Source organism: Chrysemys picta, unplaced genomic scaffold (genome assembly GCF_011386835.1).
Source record: "Chrysemys picta bellii isolate R12L10 unplaced genomic scaffold, ASM1138683v2 scaf3429, whole genome shotgun sequence".
Lineage (NCBI taxonomy): Eukaryota > Metazoa > Chordata > Testudines > Emydidae > Chrysemys > Chrysemys picta.
In genome coordinates, this window is record NW_027056131.1 from 1 (window position 1) to 6,000 (window position 6,000).

A 6,000-nucleotide genomic window follows, 5' to 3' on the forward strand; every position below is an offset into this window, starting at 1 on the left:
TATTACCCGTTTATGTACCTTGTCTGTTACCATATACACACATTTCCCAGATTAGTTAGCATCATTACACACCCTGATCTTTCCCTTCCCAAACAGTTTGCACTTGCTGTTCAAGGTTACTTGAAATTTCTACCCAGTTTTTTGCAACAATTATCCTAATTGCTTATTTCTCTCACAAACCTCAGCAGAACATTATCTTGTCCTTTGCCATCTTTACAAATGCCAACAAGAAAAATCCATACACAGCATTGTAATGTGTATTTCAGTGCCAGGGGGCTGGGAAACTGATTTTTCAACATTAGCATAATTCCTTTTGAAATCCATAATACTGGGGTAAATAGATTTGGTAACAACCTACAAGAAATTAGCCAATTCATATTAGCTCGTTTGAGGGGCAATTTAGCACTGTGTGTCACTTTTTGTTTAATGGGCCCTTTCCATCTCTAATTGGTCAGTTTATTCAGTCCAGTTTTTGCTCCCTGGCCAGGGCAAGATTCTCCTCTCTTTCAAATCCAGGGACTGAGAGGAGATGGGTACAAACCTAGTGTGTGATTGACACCTGTATTTGGAGTTTAGTGAAGCCTGTCAAAGTATTTGTGTCTCTGTGGTTTGGAGCAGAGGCCAGGTCAGGGACCTGGATTCAGGATTCACCGTTGCTGATACTGTGAATTCGGCACAGAAATCCTCTAACATGATGGTTCTCTCTCATCAGAGGGATTCTGTCTCATGGATTCTCATCCTCTCCCACTGCTCGGGTCTCAGAATTTCATGCTGCAAAGCTCTAGAAAATGCTGCCTGGATTAGAGCTTGAAAACACCTCACTTGAGTTTCTTCTTTTTCCCAGTGTGCCCAACAGCTAGAGTGAGCGACAGGTCATCTCGTGACGGCCTCACCACCCTCTCCTGTAAGGTCAGTGGATTCTACCCCCGGGACATCACCGTGACCTGGCTGAAAAATGGGGAGAGCAGACAGCAGGAGACCTACTCTGAAGGCATTCTACCCAATGGGGATGGGACCTACCAGACCTGGGTGACAATGGAGATTGATCCCAAGATCAAAGCCCATTATTCATGTCAAGTGGAGCATGAAAGCCTGTTAGAGCCACTCTCTGTCTCCTGGGGTAAGGAGTTTGTGTGTTTGCCTGTTTTCCTAGTGGGAGAGGGGGAATCCATTAAACTCAACCCCTGAAAAATTCTCATTTGGATTTATAGGCTGAAGCTGGACTTTCCTCAGGGTCTGTGAGGCCCTGTCCTCTTTGGCTCTGTCCCCCTGCAGTCAAGTTCTTGTGCTAGAGCTGGGACCCACAGTGCCTGGGGCTCATGTCTTGCTCTCCAGTTTGCTGCCTCTGGGGCTGTTGGATACATCTCAGCAATACAGTGTCTCTGAAGGGAGAAGATTAACAATGAGACATTAAGGCCTGAAGGGACCATTCTAATCATCTGATCTGAGCTCCTGCCTAGTCCAGGGCAGGGGGGAATCACAGTCTGGTCATCTGTGGGCAAACTAGTGCTGATCCTTCAGAAAGAGATTTCCATTCCAGATGTAGTCTCCAAGGGATGGAGAATTTATCACATCCCAGGAGAAGCTCAAATCTGCCCCTTATTTCCAGACAGAGTTGGTCTTGCTTCAGCTTCCAGCCCGTTCTCAACTTCATGCACTCGTGGTCCTGCCATGAGTGCAGGGGACGGGACTAGATAAGCTCTCGAGGTCCCTTCTAGTCCTAGGATTCAGCAGGTTCTCAGAAACACGACTCTATGGGCCCATGTGGCCAGAGGTAGAGATTTAATGTTGGGAGCAGCTTGTTTCTGTGCGCAGTGATGCTGGAAGAGAGGGTCTGGCCTTGGAATGGAGCGAGGAGGCAGATTAGAACCCTGCATCGGGGGAGAGTCTCCTATGCCCCTAGCACAAGGAAGTCGAGAGAGAATTTATTACCCATCTTTTTGCTTGGTTAATTGGGAAGTGGAAAAATGCAGCATTTGGAAGTGCAAACAATTTCTAAAAGGGCAGCCTGCACTGGAAATCTAGTCAACAGATGGTTTCACATCATAATCCTGCTATTACGTCCCTGCCAATTTTTGTGTCATAAACCACATTTCCTTATTCTCTTAGAAATATTTTTCTTTTTGCTGTATTATTATGTGGATCTTTCAGACAACAGGAGAAGCTGATTAATGAAACTTAAAGTGTATACAGAACTTGGGGTTTAACAGGTTCATATAAACCAAGAACAGTATTAAAATATCTCTATCGTCCCCTCTTCACTTCCTGCCCCCTCAAAAAACACGCATTGTGTCTAACTATATTCATGGCAAGGAAATCCAGAGCTTTGAGGTCAGTTTCCAGTTTGTCACCAGAATCACACAATGGGACTGTGTTCCATTAGTCATGAAAGTCAGGGTGGTCAAGGGGGAGTTAGGGGCTGGGAGCCAGGACTCCTGGAAGGGGAGTGGGGGCAGGTGGGTTAGGGGAGGAGGGGCTGGAAGTCAGGATTCCTGGGGTCTATTCCTGGCTCTTTCACTGACTCTGTGTGATCTTCAGCAAGTCTCCCCCTTTCCTGTTTAGGGACGATACTGACATTCATTCTCTCCCATAATTAGGTTTATGAAGATTGATTAATGTTATAAAAATCTTCTATTTTAAGTGCTAAATATTTATTATGAATTGAAGTGGTAGAGGCTGGGTCTAGTGTCCAGGACTTTCTGTGGTGGGGTATAATGCCTGGTAGGTACATGGTGGCTGCATTGGAAGGGGTGGATGGTTGCAGGATTCAGCCCTTATCTGGGGAGCTGACTGACTGATCCCTGCACTGGGATGAAAGGGGGGTTTTAGTGGGGGATTTTTCCCCATTGCTCATTCTCTCCATTCCATTTCAGAACCAAATAATAGTTTGATTCCCATTGTGGCTGGAGTTATCACTGCAGCTGTCCTGATTGGTGTTATAATCGGAGTATTCTTCTGGAAAAAGCAATGCCCAGGTAAAATGGCTGGGTTGGGGGCATTTCCTGGACTTGCCGGGCCCTGCACACCTACCTAAGGCCAACAGCAATACAGGAGCCAGTGTCAGTACTGTGTGACTGTCCCACTGCGGGACTGAGCTAATGACCCCGATGGGAGCTGCTGGAGGGCCAGACCCAGAACCTTGGTGCGGGTTACAGTTTATATGAGGCTTGGTTTTCCAGCGAGCCCAGCAGCCAGTGGACTGAGATCTTTGGAAACTGTGTCGTGTCTTTCTCTCCTGCCGATCGTGAGCGCCTGGGACCTTGAGTCCATTACTGGCGCCAGGGGTCCTGTTTCTGAGCTGTGGGCACAGATCGGAGTCGGTTCCTATCTCGGGAGCTGCATTCACTGAAATTTGCCTTCTCTCTGCAGGGAGGACGGGAGACGGCTACGCTGTAGCTCAGGGTAAGTGACAAGAGACCCATCGCCTCTTTTCAAGTGACCATCTCTGAACAGCCATCAGTATTTGCTTGTGGATTTTAGCCTGGAGCCACTGACAGGAGATCCTCGCTCCCACTCATAGACCTTGTCTACAATGAGGCTTTTCGGGAAATCTCCAACTATTGCTCTAGTACCATAGAATCCTAGAACTGGAAGGGACCTCGAGAGGACATCTAGTCCAGTCCCCTGCACTCAAGGCAGGACTAGATATTATCTAGACCAGGGATCTCAAACTCAAATGGCCACGAGGGCCACATGAGGACTAATGCATTGGCTCGAGGGCCACATCACTGACACCCCTCCCCTGTTGCCCCCAGCCCTGCCCCAACTCTGCCCCTTCTATTAGGCCCCGCCCCTTCCCTGCCTTTCCCACCCCTTCCCTGCCCCCATTCCAACCCCTTTCCTTGAATTCCCCACCCTAACTCCACCCCCTCCCTGCTCCCAGGGGGTGCAGGAGGGGTGCGGGGTGTGGCCAGGGCTCAGGGCAGGGAGTTGGGGTGCAGGATGGGTGCAGGGTGCGGCAGGGGGCTCAGGGAAGGGAGTTGGGGTGCAGGAGGGTTGGGGTGTGGGCTCCGGCCCAGCGCCACTTACCTAGAGCAGCTCCGGGGCCAGGACAGGCTCCCTGCCTGCCTGCCCTGGCCCAGCGCCACTCCGGGAAGCAGCCGGAACCACATGCCTGCGGCCCCTGGGGAAGGGGCCACAGGGCTCCGTGCACTGGCCTTGCTGCTCCTCCAGATACCTGCCCCGAAGCTCCCATTGGCCACGGTTCCCCGTTCCCGGCCAATGGGCGCTGCGGAGGGGCGGTGCCTGGAAGGGAGGGCAACGCACAGAGCCCTCTGCCCCCACCCCCACGCCCCGCCGCCACAGGGACGTGGTGCCGGCCGCTTCAGGGAGCGGCGCAGGGCTTGCGGCGCCACGGGGGCTATAGTTTGCCCACCCCCAGCCTGGAGGGGGTGGGGAGTGGGCCACGGGGAGCTTTGCAGGCTGCAGGAACTAGCCCCACAGGCCGCATGTTTTAAGACCTCTGATATAGACCATCCCTGACTAACCTGTTCTTAAAACCTCCAATGAGAGAGATTCCACAACCTCTCTAGGCAATTTATTCCAGTGCTTAACCATCCTGACAAGATTTTTTTCCCTAATGTCCAACCTAAACCTCCCTTGTTGCAATTTAAGCCCATTGCTTCTTGTCCTGTCCTCAGAAGTTGATGAATACAATTTTTCCCCTCCTCCTTGTAACAACCTTTTATGTACTTGCAAACTGTTATCATGTCCCCTCTCTGTCTTCTGTGACTAAACAAACCCAATTCTTTCGATCTTTCCTCATAGGTCATGTTTTCTAGATCTTTAATCATTCGTATTGCTCTCCCGTGGACTTTCTCCAATGTGTCCACATCCTTCCTGGGCACAATGCTCCAGTTCAGGCCTAATCAGCACAGAGTAGAGAGGAAGAATTACTCCTTGTGTCTTGCTTACAACACTCGGGCTAATCATCCCAGAATGATGTTGCCTTTTTTTGCAACCGTGTTACACGGTTGACTCATATTTAGCTTGTGATCCACTATGACCCCAGATTCCTTTCTGTGGTACTTCTTCCTAGGCGTCATTTCCCAATTTTGATGTGTGCAATTGATGGTTTCTTCCTAAGTGGGGTAGTTTACATTTGTCCATATTGAATTTCATCCTATTTACTTCAGACTGTTTATCCAGTTTGTTCAGATCATTTTGAATTTTAATCCTGTCCTCCAAAGCATTTGCAACCCCTTCCTGCTTAGTATCGCCACAATCTTAATAAGTGTACTCTCTATGCCATTATCTAAACCCTTGATGAAGCCATTGAACAGAACCAGACCCAGAACTGATCCCTGAGGGTATGTCTACACTACGAGAGTAGTTCGATTTTACTTAAAGTGAATTTGTGGAACCGATATTACAAAGTCAAAGCCACACTAAGGACAGTAATTCGACTTTGTGAGTCCACACTAACGGGGCAAGCGTCGACATTGGAAGCGGTGCACTGTGGGCAGCTATCCCACAGTTCCTGTAGTCCCCGCTGCCCATTGGAATTCTGGGTCGAGCCCCCAATGCCTGCTGGGGCAAAAAATGTGTCAAGGGTGGTTTTGAGTAACTGTCGTCATTCAACCCTCACTCCCGCCCTCCCTCCCTGAAAGCGCCGGCGGGCGATCAGTTCGCGCACTTTTCTGGTGATTGATAGCGCGGACGCCACAGTACTGCGAGCATGGAGCCTGCTGCGATCATCGCTACAGTTATGGCCGTTGTCAACACCTCGCACCTTATCATCCACCTTTTTCAAAGGCAGATGCTGAGAAATCGGGCGAGGAGGCTACGGCAGCGCAGTGAGGACATTAAGTCTGAGAGGGGCACAGACCTCTCGCAAAGCATGGGACCCCGCGCCGTGGACATCATGGTGGCAATGGGTCATGTTGATGGTGTGGAACGGCGATTCTGGGCCCGGGAAACAAGCACAGACTGGTGGGACCGCATAGTGCTGCAGGTCTGGGATGAATCACAGTGGCTGCGAAACTTTCGGATGTGTAAGGG

The 6,000-nt window shown here is 50.0% G+C and overlaps 1 long non-coding RNA gene across 1 annotated transcript; it reads left to right on the forward strand.

Annotated features, from left to right (window-relative positions):
• Positions 1–21: 21 nt before the first annotated feature.
• LOC135980458 (uncharacterized) lies at positions 22–5,994 on the forward strand. The gene is made up of 3 exons (XR_010597520.1): positions 22–1,120; positions 2,874–2,975; positions 3,370–5,994. It is a non-coding gene; the product is annotated as an uncharacterized LOC135980458 (long non-coding RNA).
• The last annotated feature ends 6 nt before the right edge of the window (positions 5,995–6,000 follow it).